Source organism: Triturus cristatus, chromosome 6, assembly GCF_964204655.1.
Source record: "Triturus cristatus chromosome 6, aTriCri1.1, whole genome shotgun sequence".
Taxonomy (NCBI): domain Eukaryota; kingdom Metazoa; phylum Chordata; class Amphibia; order Caudata; family Salamandridae; genus Triturus; species Triturus cristatus.
In genome coordinates, this window is record NC_140589.1 from 1,191,055,485 (window position 1) to 1,191,070,050 (window position 14,566).

At 43.4% G+C, this 14,566-nt stretch overlaps 1 long non-coding RNA gene across 1 annotated transcript in view; it reads left to right on the forward strand.

Annotated features, from left to right (window-relative positions):
- The first annotated feature begins 4,486 nt into the window (after positions 1-4,486).
- LOC146821163 (uncharacterized) overlaps positions 4,487-14,566 on the forward strand; it is a 184,632-nt gene continuing 174,552 nt past the window's right edge. The window contains exons 1-2 of the long non-coding RNA XR_014962667.1: positions 4,487-4,683; positions 13,013-13,029. This is a non-coding gene — a long non-coding RNA (uncharacterized LOC146821163). The remainder of the gene's footprint in view (positions 4,684-13,012; positions 13,030-14,566) is intronic.

Sequence of the window (14,566 nt, forward strand, 5' to 3'; positions counted from 1 at the left end):
TCCGTCCCGCCATTGTTGGGGTGACGTGGGTGTGGGCGTGGTACGTCTCGTACCCACGCTCTTGAGGCGTGGGTACGGGACGTACCGGTCTGGTTGTGTTGCCGGTTCGCGTGGTGACGGACTTCCGTTGTGGCGGTCGCTGGCTTAGCTGGACACGCCCCCACCCCCTCGTAGTGACCAGGGCATGGGTGTCAGGTATGTCCTGGGCATGTGTGGTGTGTGACTTTGGTGGGGGTTTTGTGGCCTGCCCTGGTCCTGCCACCCCCACGCCCCCCCACTTTCCCCCCTCCCTTAGTTGTTCTGACCTTCTGCGGCGTCTGCGTCGGAACCTGTAGAGGAGGTGGACTGCTATGAGGGCCGGGATGACACGAAGGTTCGGGTCCATGTCTGTCCGTCGCGTACGGGTCCTCCTTGTTTGCGTCGTCCTGTGTGTCCGTCGCGTACTGGTCCTCCTTGATCGCGGAGTCCTGTCTGTCCGTCGCGTACTGGTGGTCCTTGTTCGCGTCGTCCTGATTTCCCGGCAGTTTTTGGCAGCCGGAAAATATTCACCGTGCGGGATGACGTCGGTGCGAATCGTGATTCCTGGTTCGTGAATGGCAGGCTGCGAGCGTCCCGACGTCAGGTCGGCCCTTTCCCGGATCGCATTGGTAGGTTTATTTTGTTCGGTCGGGCTTTTTTTACGAATCGTACGGAAATGGTGTTCCGTGCGAATCGTAATTCCTTGTTTGTAAATTTTGACGACCGGGTACGCGTCGGACGGAGAATTTGCTCCGTCCGACGGTTCGTACCCGGTTTTTACCGGATCGTGATCGGCACCTAGATCTATTAAAATGAGAATTTTACCAATACTGTGGGTTATTTTCCTTATTATATCCCACCTTAACGACCCACACCCCTTGACCCCCCCCAACCCCACCCACCCCCCATACCCTACCCCTACACTTCCACAAAGCTTTGGGACCAATGGACCCTGTGATGACAAGCTCCTGCCACCCAGATGATCACCCCCACAGAACAAAACACCCCTCACCATATGGACCATCCATGACAATATAGAGAAAAAGTTAGAATTCAAAACATTCTTAAACCATATATATATTGCCAATGCCAATTATCCTATTTAGATTACCCAATCTCACATAGGGTGAAATAATACAAAAAAGAAATAGAAAGAAGAAAAAAGGAGAAACAGCCATAAGAAAAACAGAAAGCCGACAGTTACAAATCTATATCTTGATTCTGACCCTGGCATTAATTCTAACTACAGCTACCCAAGTTAAACATCTTTTATAAAGATTGTAAAAACTCTTTGTCCAATACCTCAGAGGAAAAAAATTGTGTTTGATCTTTAACAAGAACTTTGAGTTTAGCTGGGTTTAATAGAAAGTCTTGAGCCACTTTGGCCTGAAATGGTGCGATAAGTTGGCGTAAATGCCAGCGCCTTTCCACAGTTAGATGACAAAAGTCAGGCCTAACAAAGAACTCAAGCCCTTTCCCTGCCCTTCTTTTATCAGGGCGTGCCAACGAATACACATCTTCCTGAGCCAGAAAACTGTTAAAGGATATCAAAATCGCTCTGGGTCTGTCAACAGTTTGTCCAGATCTTGGGCGGAGATTGAATGGGAAGCGATGGGCTCTCTCTACTTCCCTCACCCAATCCCATTTACCCAGCTCAGGAAAGGCTTCCGTAAACAAGTCAATGATGAATTTACGAGGGTCCTGTCCTTCGACCCCCTCTGGAACTTGGAAGACTCTAAGATTGTTCCTTCGAGTGCGATTTTCTATGTCGGCTTGTTTCCATTGCATATCATCTTTTAGAGACCGTAGAGAATCAGTCAGAGCCTTCTGTGCAACCAATTCGTCTTCAAGACATGAGATTCATTCTTCTGCTTCATTAAATCTCGTTGTGAACTCTGTACAGGTCTTAGCTATGCTCCTCACAGAGTTCTATAATATATGACATGACCCTTGGACTCTGTGATTCTCTACTCATGCCTCCTCTCTATGGGTGACCATGGTTTGAAAGATCAGAGCTAGTGATATGTCCTCGGATACATTAGTTGGCAATTCAGTAGCAGTCCCCGGGCTGTGGCCATTCTCAGTGCTTAAATCAGTTGAGCCAGAATAGTCCCACTGTAGAACATTACTTCCATTGCCACCGTTCGTTTGTTTAGCACCACCTTTCAAATCTTGTCTTTTACGAACTGTTCGCAGACTACCATCAAATGTATCACCATAGTCCTCTAGGTGTATACTACTGCAATCACTACCTCCGTCATCCTGCGCACCAGTCATGGCTGAGGACATAAGTATAGACTTAAGGTCGTCACTTGATAAGTTTGACTGGTCTGATAGTGTCAAGAAATAGTACCCAGATTCTATGTCCTACAATGAGGATTTCAGACTTGTATCGTCATCTTTTGTATCCCCTTTTAAAGCTACGCCAGGATCATTGGCACCCACTGAGTTGGCATTGGGACCACCATCCGAAGGGACTGAGGTAGGGGGCCTGCATGCAGGAGACATGCCCTGGGGAGATTGCAAATTTTTCCCTTTATCTTTAGCTTTTCCGGCAGAAAATCGTAGCGGTATGGTGCGCTTACCTGCATCCTCCGTCGGTTTTCCTCATTTGCCACAGGATCCTTGTTTGGCGTTTTAGAGCCGCTCACTGTGCTCGCAGCATTCTTTGGTGCAGTACCGGCATTGTCCACATGAGGGCGAGTCATCCCTCTCGCTGCGTTGGGAGGCATTGCTAGCGCGACCCTATCCAGCCCTCTGTGGCCACCGTAGCGTGTAGACACCGACGTAGAAGACCAGCGGCAGCTCTGGGCGTAACTCCACCAGCAGCAACGATGCAGGCGGCACAGCCTCGCCGAAATTGCTGCGGCCGTGACCATCAGAATACCGTGCAGGCGAGTTATTTCCTCGTTTCCCTTCGTCTCCGTCTAATGTGGGGGTTTGAGCACCTGGGAGCAGCCCGCTCACACGTCTGCATCAGCAGACGCCACCTTGCCTCTTCCATTTGTGGCCATTCCCAGTGTCTGATTAATCTCATTTCCATCCTGGAAACGTTCAGAAGAGTACTGCAGCACAGGTCTGGCATAAATATCCTTCTAGGGTGGGAATGAGAATGGATCAATCCCATATTTTGCTTGAGGTTTGGAGGAAGGGCTTTATCTATGAAAATGTTTTCCATGCGTCGAAAAATGTGCTTTAGCAGATGGGAACTTATTTCCCTTGTGCGGAGTGCTCAATTATCGAGAACCTCATATAGCACCCTGCTAGAAAGATCATATGACCTTCCCAGCTTTACACCTGGTAGTCTGCACCTGGAACATATTCCCAGTCATAATCTTAGGAATGTTTATGAATTCCTGTAAATTTTTGTGAATCGGACTCTAAAATGGCACGTGGATAGGGAAGAGCTTTGTGAGCACATAGATGAGCAATGGACATAGAGGTGAATGGCAGTGGGAAAATAGGCAGTAAAGTAGAAAAATTCTGCTTTTGTATGACTGAAATTTAAGAAATAGGAAACAGGAAGTAATCCAGGAGTCGCTGCAAGATAGGCATTTGCACATCTTGCCATGCAGTTCAGCGCTGAAGGAACAGAAATGGATAAATAGAGGAGTCATCAGCGTAGACGAAATAAAGGGAAGCCCTAGGGCTCCTCTGACTGTGGGAGGCTAAACTGAAGTGGGTAAGAGGAACAGGATGAGTTCTCCCAAGAAGTACGGTTGATTCCAAAGATAAATGCAAAACTCAGACAGTGCCATACCGGAAGGATCAATAGAAAGGGGGATTGAAAAAGGTAATGGGTAGTTCCTCGTGTCAGAGCTTCAGTAGAGAAGAAAGTATTGTGACTCGAGAGTGGTTGATGATTTGTCAAAACTATAAGAACAGTTTCAATGGTGAGCACAGGCCAAAAGCCAGATTGAAGTGGGAGGACCTTTAATTTGCAAATATCAACATGGATTGCCTAATTTCTTGGTTTGATCTGATTAAATGTTGGTTGCATATTGAAGGATTTGTATTTGTTTGGCATAATTCTGAGCAATATGAAATTGTTTAGCAACCAATATTACCAAGTATCTGTCTGAAAAACAGAAACATTTGTAAAATAGATACTTTTACGTCCATATGACGCAGTGTATTTTACTCTTGTTCAATTTACAAGAGAAGACAATGGTGCTGAGATATATTTTCTTGTTGGCTGTATTTTAGAAATGCTGTTGAAATGTTTTTGTTCTTATAAATGAGTAATTACGTATTACAGCTATCGAGTAATTTCACAAGAAATGCTGAATAGTGGTACAATGTCTGTTTAAGTTGGTACATATCCTATTACTTTTTCCAGTCTAAAAAAAGTTAAACTAATGTCCAGATGAGTTTTTCCAGACCAGATTAATTTCTCCTAGTCTAATCCCAGTCGTCTAAAATGTGGTATCTCCCAAAACTTTCTTCTCTTGTCAGGTTTTTTTAGCGGATACGAAGATCAAATGTTCCCTAAGATGTAGCTGATTTTAAATGAAGGTTTCATCTGCCAGCAACCTGGACCAGCAGAAGAACTATGTTGCGACTATCCACCCCTGGATACCCTTGTTCTAACACTGGAAGAACCTCATCAAGATAGAATTCCTGCCCCTTACCAACAACAAGCATGGTTAGGAACTGCTTGCCTAGGTAAAACTTTGTGTTTTTACACTCCATCTTGCTGACAGTGCCAAGCTCTTGCATCGATACGAACCTCAGCCTTAGGATTCATATCAGGCAAATAACAAAGGAGGTTGGGCATTAGGTGGACTGCCGTACTAAAATCCTTACTGTTTGAAGCCGACTTTAGAATCTCTGTTCAGTCTGCTATTCTGCCTCATCTGCCCTTCTCAGCATCATTACAAACCTTAACTAACACCACTGAATAGCATCTTAAAATATCAGCAGGTCTCATAAAAAATATTTGGAAATGAAATAGTATTAACTCAATTTTCAAGGAATTTCCCAAATTCCATCTATTATCCCATATTACCTTCTCTCATGCATCATCAGCTTCAAGGCAGTCACCTCCAGCACTCCACCCATATCTAGTGCTCAAGATAATCATAGCACTATTCAAGACAGGTATCAGCAGCAGTGCGAGGCTTCATAAGATGTAAGAGAAGAGGAAGACAACATCTAAGATTTCTCCTGCTAAACTCAGAGGGACTAGAATGCCTTAACTGTCTAGATTTTCCAAATTCTATCTGTCCTCCTATTCAGAGAAAAGCTGTCAACACCTTTCTTCAGTGTAACATCTTATGACAAGTAATCTAGTGACTTGACACCCTGCAGAGACTGCACAATTCATACCCTTCTCCTCAAATATATACCATGTCCATGTTTTTCCTGGGTTACAAGCACCTGCTGAAGAGTTCTCTCTCTTCCCCTCTACCACCTCAATGTTTACACTGACCCTTCTAACACTGTTAGAAAAGGGGGTCTTTAGTTGGCAATGGTTTGCCCCTTTGTCCAAATAGGGATCCTTCCTTCTAGTCAGGGTAAGGGGGATACCCTCCTAAAATAACACCTGTTCACTCCCTTGGTGGCTTGGCATGAGCAGTGAGGCTTATCTCAGAGGCAGTGTGTAACGCGTTCGCACACAATCAACAGTGATACAGTGAAAATACTACAAGAGGACACCACACAAGTTTTAGAAAAATAACCAATATTTATCTGTGTAAACAAGACCAAAACTATAAAAGAGTAACATACAGTAATCAAAAATAGCCACTTTGCAAGTATGCCTTAAAAAAGCAGTGTCTTGAAGCCGGTAGCTGTCTGGGGCTACTGCGGTGCTGAAAACAACAGTCTCCAACAGTTCCAGATGACTGTGTCGGTGCGGGCCAGCATTAGTGTCAGCCGACTCGTAAACAGTACCTTTGGTTCTGGCCGACCACATCAGTGCAGGCTGGTCGTGGCAACCGTCGTGGTTGCGATGTGAAGCGTAGCGGTGTGCGGTACCTTCAAGTCGTGGTGCAGGCAGTGGCTTGGTGACGATCATCCAGCAGCATCGATGAGATCAGGGCTGCTGTGAGGAGTGAGGCGATGCTCATTGCAGTGCTGACAGGTCATGGTGCAAGCAACAGGGCCAGTTCATGGTAGCTGGTGTTGGTCGGCCCAGACTGCGGTGTGGGACATGGTGGTGCGTTGTGAGACTCAAGAGCGGTCACAGGTGTCGAGGTCAGGGGGCAGTGTCGTCTCTGAGACCAGGGCGGAGGGGTGAAGCGATGCTCTGTGAAGTGCAGTGCCCACAGGTCGGGATACAAGCAGCGACTCAGTGGCGTCGGCAGTCGTCATTGGTGAGACTAGGGTTGTGGTGCGCAGTTCGGCTGTGCCCTCTGCAGCGCCTTCAGGACACGGAGCCAGCAGCGGTGTTGGCTGCTTTTCCCTCTGTGGCAACTTAAAACCCATGGTTCCAGAGGTAAGTGAAGTCTTTGCTGCCCCTGAGACTTCGTGAACAGGAGGCAAGCTCTATTTCAAGCCCTTGGAGATACTCAGCAAAGATCAATCCAGTCCAAGGCAGAAGCTGTGACTGCAGGCCAATTCAACAAAGAAACAACACAGAGAGGGGCAGTACTCCTCCTGGCAGTTCTTCCAGCCCTTCTTCTTGGCAGGTTCCATGATTCCAGCGAGTTCTAAAGCTCTGGGGTCTGGGCCCCAATATTTATTCTGAATTTCTCTTTGTTCTTTTGTGCAGAGAATGTCTGTGTTCAGTCCAAACCAATTTGGTCCTCACTGGCATAGCTTCTCAGCAGGAGGTGGGGACAGCATTGTCCAAGGCAGACCAGGCCCATTCAGGTGAAAGAAAATCTCCTCCCACTACTCTAAATGCAGCCCAGGTCTATTCAGCCCAGCCCTGACTCATCCAGGAAAGGCAGGACACACCTCGACCAGCTTGCACATCTCCAGCCCCTGTCACTCCAAAGCCAGACAGCCAATACCACAACCCAGCAGAGGTACACAGGATGACTATTCAAGGAAATGCCTACTTTCTAAAAGTGATATTTTCAAAAACAGAACATAAAAATCATCTTTACTTAAAGATGCATTTCTACATTCTGAGTTCAGGCATACTCAACTCCATTTCTCTATCATGTCCCAATGGGAAGATATACTTGTAAAATGTTACCAAGTATTCCCCATTCTATCTCATGGGACAGATGGCCTTTCAACAGTGAAAAACAAAATACTCTGTAGTTCACTATCAGGACATGTCACACACACCAGGACATGTCCTACCTTTCAATGACTCTGCACCCTGCCCATAGGGGTAACTTAGCCCTACCTTATGGGTGACTCACATGTTATAAAAGGGAAGGTAAGGGCTTGGCAGCTAGGTGCACTTGCCAAGTTGTGATGGCAGTAACAACTGAGCGCAGACACTGCAGGGGAAGGCCTGAGAACCCTTTGAGAGGCTGTTCCTGTGGGTGGCACAATCAGTGCTGCTGTCCCACTACCAGCATTTAATTTACAGGCTCTGGCACTCTCAGTGCACTTTACTAGGGACTTACTGGTAAACCAAATACACCAGTCATGGAAACACCAAACCATAATACAATTTACAATAGGAGCACTTGCACTTTAACTCTGAACAGCAGTGAGAATGTGCGCAGAGACACTAAACCAGAAAAACGGAGTCAAAGCCAGGAGATCAGAAAGCAAAAAGACACAAAATATGGCAGGTCTAACAAACACATTGGATGACAACTCTTTGCCTGCAACCTTACCCACACCCTAGTTACCAATGTAGAAAAACTACTCACCCCCTATCTTCCACCTTGTAAACCCATATTGTCCATCACCTTGTCCCTTTAACTCTTGAGACAACTGCAGCCAAATTACACTCATCCTCTACCTTTCCACTTGGTAAACCCACCTCTCACCTTTACCTTTTTCATTAAACCTTATTCCCTTTACCAAGTGCCTTCACTTCATCCTAGTTTATCTAGCTTTCCCTGCTCATTTGGCACCGCCTTAGCCAAACAAAACCAATCTTCTACCCTACCCATGGAAATTAAACCCCCCTTCCACCTAGTTTAATTTATATAATGCCCCCTCCACATCGCACTCTCCGATCTTTGCTCCTCGTACTCTTTTGCCTTACAATCATTGTCCATGCACTCTATGTATTTTCCCAACTTGTTTAGTGATATATTGTTTTGTGGCTAAGTTAGAGCTTAATAGGTTAGCCAGTTACACACATACATACAGAAAATGTTGTTTGTGAAATTTGAGCTTGATTTTCAAAGGGAATCTTACCCTTTTGTGCAGGTTTATGATTGTTTGCTGTTTACACAGGTATTTTGCTAGTAGTATCTTCATGACTGTGGAGTCATAAAAAGATAGGAAATACCTATCTTTTTATGTATGGATACTCCTCAGTCATAACGATACTACTTCAAAAATACTGAATAGCAAACAATCATAAACTTACACAAAAGTGTAAGATTACTTTTGTGACTGAAGTCCATTGTGTTCTACCATGTGGGACTCCTATGGATATGGTTGCCACCAGTTTGGTTTTTGCTAGCATGAACTGTGTTTTTTAAGTCCACGCTGCTAAAAATAACAGGAAAAGCAGTACAATTCAGTATTTTCTCCCTTCTGAAACATATCCCTAAAACAGCAAACACATAAAAAAAATTAAATATATTTGAGAGCTGGCTGGGTCATTTTAGAATGATTTTTAAAAACAAACAGAGGAGTAATTGCCATGTTAAAAAAGAATCCTGGCTCTTTTCCATTAATTATTTTTCAACCACCTGCTCTTGGCTGTTCCATAGTAGAGAAACCTAAACAAGTGGCCAGTATGTTTTCTTAAAAAAAGATAGTGATTCGCAATGGCGTTTGCTGTGGCATTAAAGTGGTTAGGCAGCATGGGGGCAGGGCGGGAGAGACGAATATTAAAAATAGTGCGTACCTGCCATCTTCTGCCTTAGTGCTCTTCTGTGGCTCTGCTTCTTGACTTTTGGCAGTCCGCAGGCTCCCCGACGTCAATCCAGACTCTGCTCTCATGCTGGCATTACCTAGCATAAGAGCAGCAATGGGATTGGTCTGAGCACCATAGTTTGGCGTTCACTAGGGGATTACAACCCTGTGCCTGTTCTCCACCTGGCTGTACAGCACAGCTTGGGTTGAGATATCTAAGTGCGCCTATCAGTTTGGGCGTCCTAAGACGGTTGGCCAAATCGGCATGTGCCTTTGCAACAGTGCCACTTCTCCTATTGCTTGCTGAAGCTGTTGAACACGATAGCCCGGCCTGCCCCACTGTAGACTTGGCTTACATAAGTGAGGACAATTAAAATTATAAAATGATAACGTGTGTTAATATTATATTTTTCATCTTTTTACTGCTGCGAGAGCAGTGGGGCGATGCTTCTCCGCCTTAAGGAGCTGCCGCTGGTGAGCCTATATGTGGAACTTACAGACATTCAAAACGGTGTGTCCTTCCATCAAGTGATTGGCTGCACTGTGTCCTTTGTCTCCTCGCCTGCTTCCTTCGTCATTCTCTGGCCTCTGGTGGCCTTTCCGTAGTTCTTCTGTTATTTGCCTGTGTGACGATTCTGTACTGGGCTGACTCCTTTTCTGCCCTCACTGCAGTGGTGGTGCTTTACAGACCAAAGTGCTGGGTATTTGGATTTTGTGGGCTACATAGACACACAGGTGTGTCCTTGTGTAGCAGCTAGGTTCTGACTGCTACTCTCCAACTGCCCACATGATCCATCTAGTGGAGAAAATGCAAGCTTGCACCTTTTCCTATTGGAAATCTATTTTGTTTGTAGTATATTTTCACACAGTAACATGGTGGTTGCACACATTTCCTAATCACTCAGGAAGTTAAGAACAAAACATAAATGTAGAGGAAACATAAAATATGCTATGGCACCACTAAGTACATTTTGAATTAACTTTAATTTAAAAACGTATTAAATTAAATAAAAATATTTTTATGCCGTTACATTACAAAAACTCAATTCTCGCCTAAAGTAAAAATAAATGATTATGCATTAATACTATTTAAAGTATTTTAATTATATTTTAATACAAATAAGGCACATTTGTTTTTAAATTCAAAAAGTTTATTAAAATATTTTAATTAATAAATATGTAGTAAGTTAGATTTGTTTAACATTAATATATATTTATTTGTTTGTTTAACTGTTTTAATTGATGTAATTTACTTCAACCTCATTTCCTATGTGGTTTTATTTTAAGTTGTTACCTCTATTATGTTCTATGGAACAGTGTTGCAATATCAGTAGTTTACCATGTGTTGTGCTGAACTTATTAGTTTCTATTTATGGTAGTAGTAACTTACACTTGTAAATTTGGCCCCATCCATTTTTTCAGGGGGTGGAGATGTGCAAGTCTACACTGGAGTAATTTTATACTCAAACTTGTAAATCATCAAAAGTAGCAAAGTCATTCAAAAGTATAACAGTAAATGGCATGTGTAAATTACTCCCAGGTGTATAGTTATTTTTTTCAATAGCCCTGTTTGTGTTTAGATAATAAAGAGCGCTTTTACACTGTATCAAAACTCAATGGGGCAGATTTAGAAGGAAAGTGACTCAGTGCGTGCTGCAAGCCATTTGGCTGCACTGCATTGAGTCACTTTCAAAGCACAGGGGTGCAACATATTTACAACAATATGTCGCATCTTCACCTTCCTGGAAGGAAGGTGGAGATGGTTTTTTGTACAAATTCAGTGCCCCCAGGTACTTCAAAAAAGTAAACCTAAAAATATTGGTCTGCCCTCTATCTATGGTATAAGGTTAGGAGTAGGTAGGGTCCAGGTTATTATTCAGACTTTGCCCCAATCTGGGAACCTCCGGAGACTCCATTATGCTTGAAAGATAGCTTGAGCATACCAATTAGAAGAGCAGGCATTATGAAATGGTCAGACTTGATATCACCGGGGGGTATCCACCCTTGGGAGGCCCTAAGAGCAAAAATTGGGAATGATTTTTCCAGGTTTAATAATATTCAATTAACTTCATGGTTCACGTCCGAAAATAAAGAAACCTGTGGTGACTGAGAGTTGGAGCTATCGCTCCAAGATGTTAATCTTAAGAATAAGGACATTTCTAAGTGGTATGAGAAGCTCTTGGAGGCAGACAAGAAGGAGTTCTTACCACAATATTCATTCTGGAATGGGGCTCCACTTGAGTGTGATATAGAGGCAGTGTGGGAATACTCCCTGAGGCTCCTATACAAATAAGTAAAACCAGCTAATCTGAAAAAGAATTACTTCTTTATCCTAAATCGCCTATATTGGACATCGGCCAAGATAGCAAAGGTTGCCCCACCCCTCCCCCATGTGTCCAAGGTGTGACTTCATAATTTTTTGGGTGATATGAGGATAAAAAAAAAAGAAAATGGCACATCTCTGTGCTTCCCCTAGTGCTGGCGTACAAACTGCTGCCATGCTCTGGCACAGGCACACTTGCACGATGGTGCAAGGAATGCCTGCGTCGTGGGGAGATTGTCCATGTACAGGAAGGGTTCCCCTCTTGCACATAAACAAACAGAAATGGAGTTTATAAACTTCTATTATGTGTGCTGCATTAACACACACAGAACTTGTTTTACTGATTGTTTACGTGCAGGAAGAGACACCTTCCTGTACATAAACAATCACCAGAGGGGATTTTCTCTTTCTCGGAAAAAAACGAGGAGAAATGAATACATTTCCCCTCGTTGCGCCTCCCTAAGCCTCCCCTGGGTAGGCGTAGCATTCAGACGCATTTCCAGATTTATATTTTCTCGTAAATCTGGCAATGTGTCTGGTTCCATGGGTGTTGTGTGGGAACACCCACAGCAAAGTGCTGCATGCAAAGGGGCCATATTTACAAGAAAAGGAAAAGTCATGCAGGGTGGCTTTCCCTGTCCTTGTAAATATGGGGCACTAAAATGCGCCGCGGGTGCGTCACAAAAAGTGATGCACCAGTGGCGTAAGAGGCTTGTAAATCATTCCCAATGTTGGTAATATTGACATGATTAGTTTTGTAAGCAACATTGACTTTCGTACATTCCTTATTCGCTTGAGTTTTCCTACACGAATCCTCCCCAAACTTGTTTATCTTTTTTGCTCACTGTTTATATTATAATAACAAGTGAAATGCGCTATCCATGTTTTCATTGTGTGCCTTTTGTGGGCTATGAGGGAGATATGCATGAATGCAATACGAGCATGCTGTGAAATTATTTGTAATTGAATGTTAGTAATTACACAAGATGCACAGATGCATGGGTGCCCTTATAAGTCTGGAGTTAGAATTCAAACATTAGAAACTTTTAGTGAAAAATACATACCTTCTATATATCTGCTAATGAGCCAGGTGAGCATTTTCCAGACAATCTCACTGCAATGACTTGCACAGAAGACAGTGGGTTCTCATGAAACGAAACTCCAATGAAAGCCTTAGTAATAAACACAAAATATATTCCTTAATAATCAATCAAATTATTTATCATTTTGGTTAATTAAATCCATGACAATGTTACTTGTAAAATTACAGATAATTGGTATACTAGATAAAATATATAACATGATGATCTAAACTTTATGCAATACAACAATTCCAGTTCATTGATAGGTAGAATCAGTAGCAGTTGTACCTTGGTAAGAAAATTAAGTCCCCATGTAAAGTGCAATAGTGCTAACGTCGTACCCCCTTCTGATTATTGCAAGTATTTGTCATGACATGATGGCAAAACATTATGAAACGCAACAATTACAGTTCATTGATAGATAAAATGTGTCTAGAGTTCCCAACTATTCGCGGTTCATTGCCCCTTTCTCCATTCTATCCATGGGTGTTGGCAATAGGGATCGCTTTTTAATGTAATGATAGATATTTCATCAGCTTGCAGGTCAATTGTGGGTAGGCAGGATCAATACTTTGTATCATGCCGGTCGTACATGTATGTATACCCAAAGCGTTAAAACTCTTTTTTTTGTTTTTTTTTACAGATTGACAAGCGCCTGTTGTAAGTAGGGGCATAATAAACACAAATTGTCTGGGGGTTAACTATAAGCTATAGAAATGTCATTTTAAAGATCTTCAGTTCCTCAGACCAGGGCCAAAATCTAGACATAAAGGCTATTCGTCATTTTGTCCATTGATCAGGTTTTAGAAAAAAAATGCAATATACACTGGGGACAACGAAATGCTTGGAGGGATTGGGAAGGTTTAAATATGTGTCTTCCTCAAAGTGGCATTCACATTTATGAAGGGCCGGATATATGGTACATAAATATGCCGACTGTTTTGATATTCACAGAGGTGTATAACTGCTAAAAATGTTCAAAAGTATGCATGTAATATTATGTCCCAGAAACGTATTGTACTAGAAAAATCTAGTAAGCATTATTCAAAGAATGAATTTTTCAGTAGTTTGACTCAAACATTGGAAATCACTTTACAAAAATTGGAGTTGCAAGGAAGGAACCGCAAGGACTGTCACGGGAGTGGCAATTAAAAACAATGGAACTGATTCAAAATGGTAAACTTACACTTTTGTGGAAGTTTACGATTGTTTGCTATTCACAAAGGGTTTTCCGAGTAGTATCTTTATGAGTGCAGAGTCTCCGCACATAAAAAGGTCTATGTTTTGATGTACGGAGACTCCACACTTGTAAAGGTACTACTTGTAAATCTCTTTGTGAATAGCAAACCATTGTCAACTTACAAGTAGGTGTAAGTTTACCTTTGTGAATCAGACTGACTGCACAACCATGGGAGAGCAAATCAGTCAAGAAAAGTGATGAGTCACAGAAAATACACACACCCCTGCCCAGGTAGTATTTACTTCAGTGGTAGGCAAGAAAAAGCAGCACCTAACCAGGCTTGGAGTAAGTTTACACACCACAGACTAGCTGCACATTGGGACTGCACAGGATCCAGTACAAATAGACAGTATTTTCTCCAGTGTTGTGGGACACGCTTCTCTACTCAGGCCACTGAGGGGATCAGCACATCAGGTTGGATTTGGTGAGTGCTCATCTTTGGCAGTTGCAGCCTATAAGCCATGGGGTAGTTCTTTCACTTTAGAAACAATTACATCTCTGTACAGAATAAGCCACATGTTGGGCAGTGTCAATAGGTCGGTCTCGCTGTAGAGGTGTTACATGGCAAGCTGTGGTTCTGCCTTTCGGTTTCTTCAAATAGTTTGCCACATAAAACGTGCAGGGTGGACAGTTGAATCCCCTTAGCTCGGATAAGTGCGGATTACATTCCCACCAGCAAGTCTTCTCTTCTGGGTGCTCCACAATCTGTGAAACCATCTGGGCTTCTCCTCCTGAACAGCCTCTACTCCTGCAGGGCCACGGACACACCGTTCAATGTCTGAGAAGGCAAGCAGGCCTTTAGGTATTAGGTAGAGCCAAGGCTCTCCAGCAAGCTTTGCAGACTACAGGTGATGCCCCTCACCTCTAGGAGACTGCCTGGATACAGCAGCTCTAGTCTCACAGCAGCTCCTTGAGTACTCTGCAGCCCTTGGGTAGGCAGAACCTAGAAGCAGAACG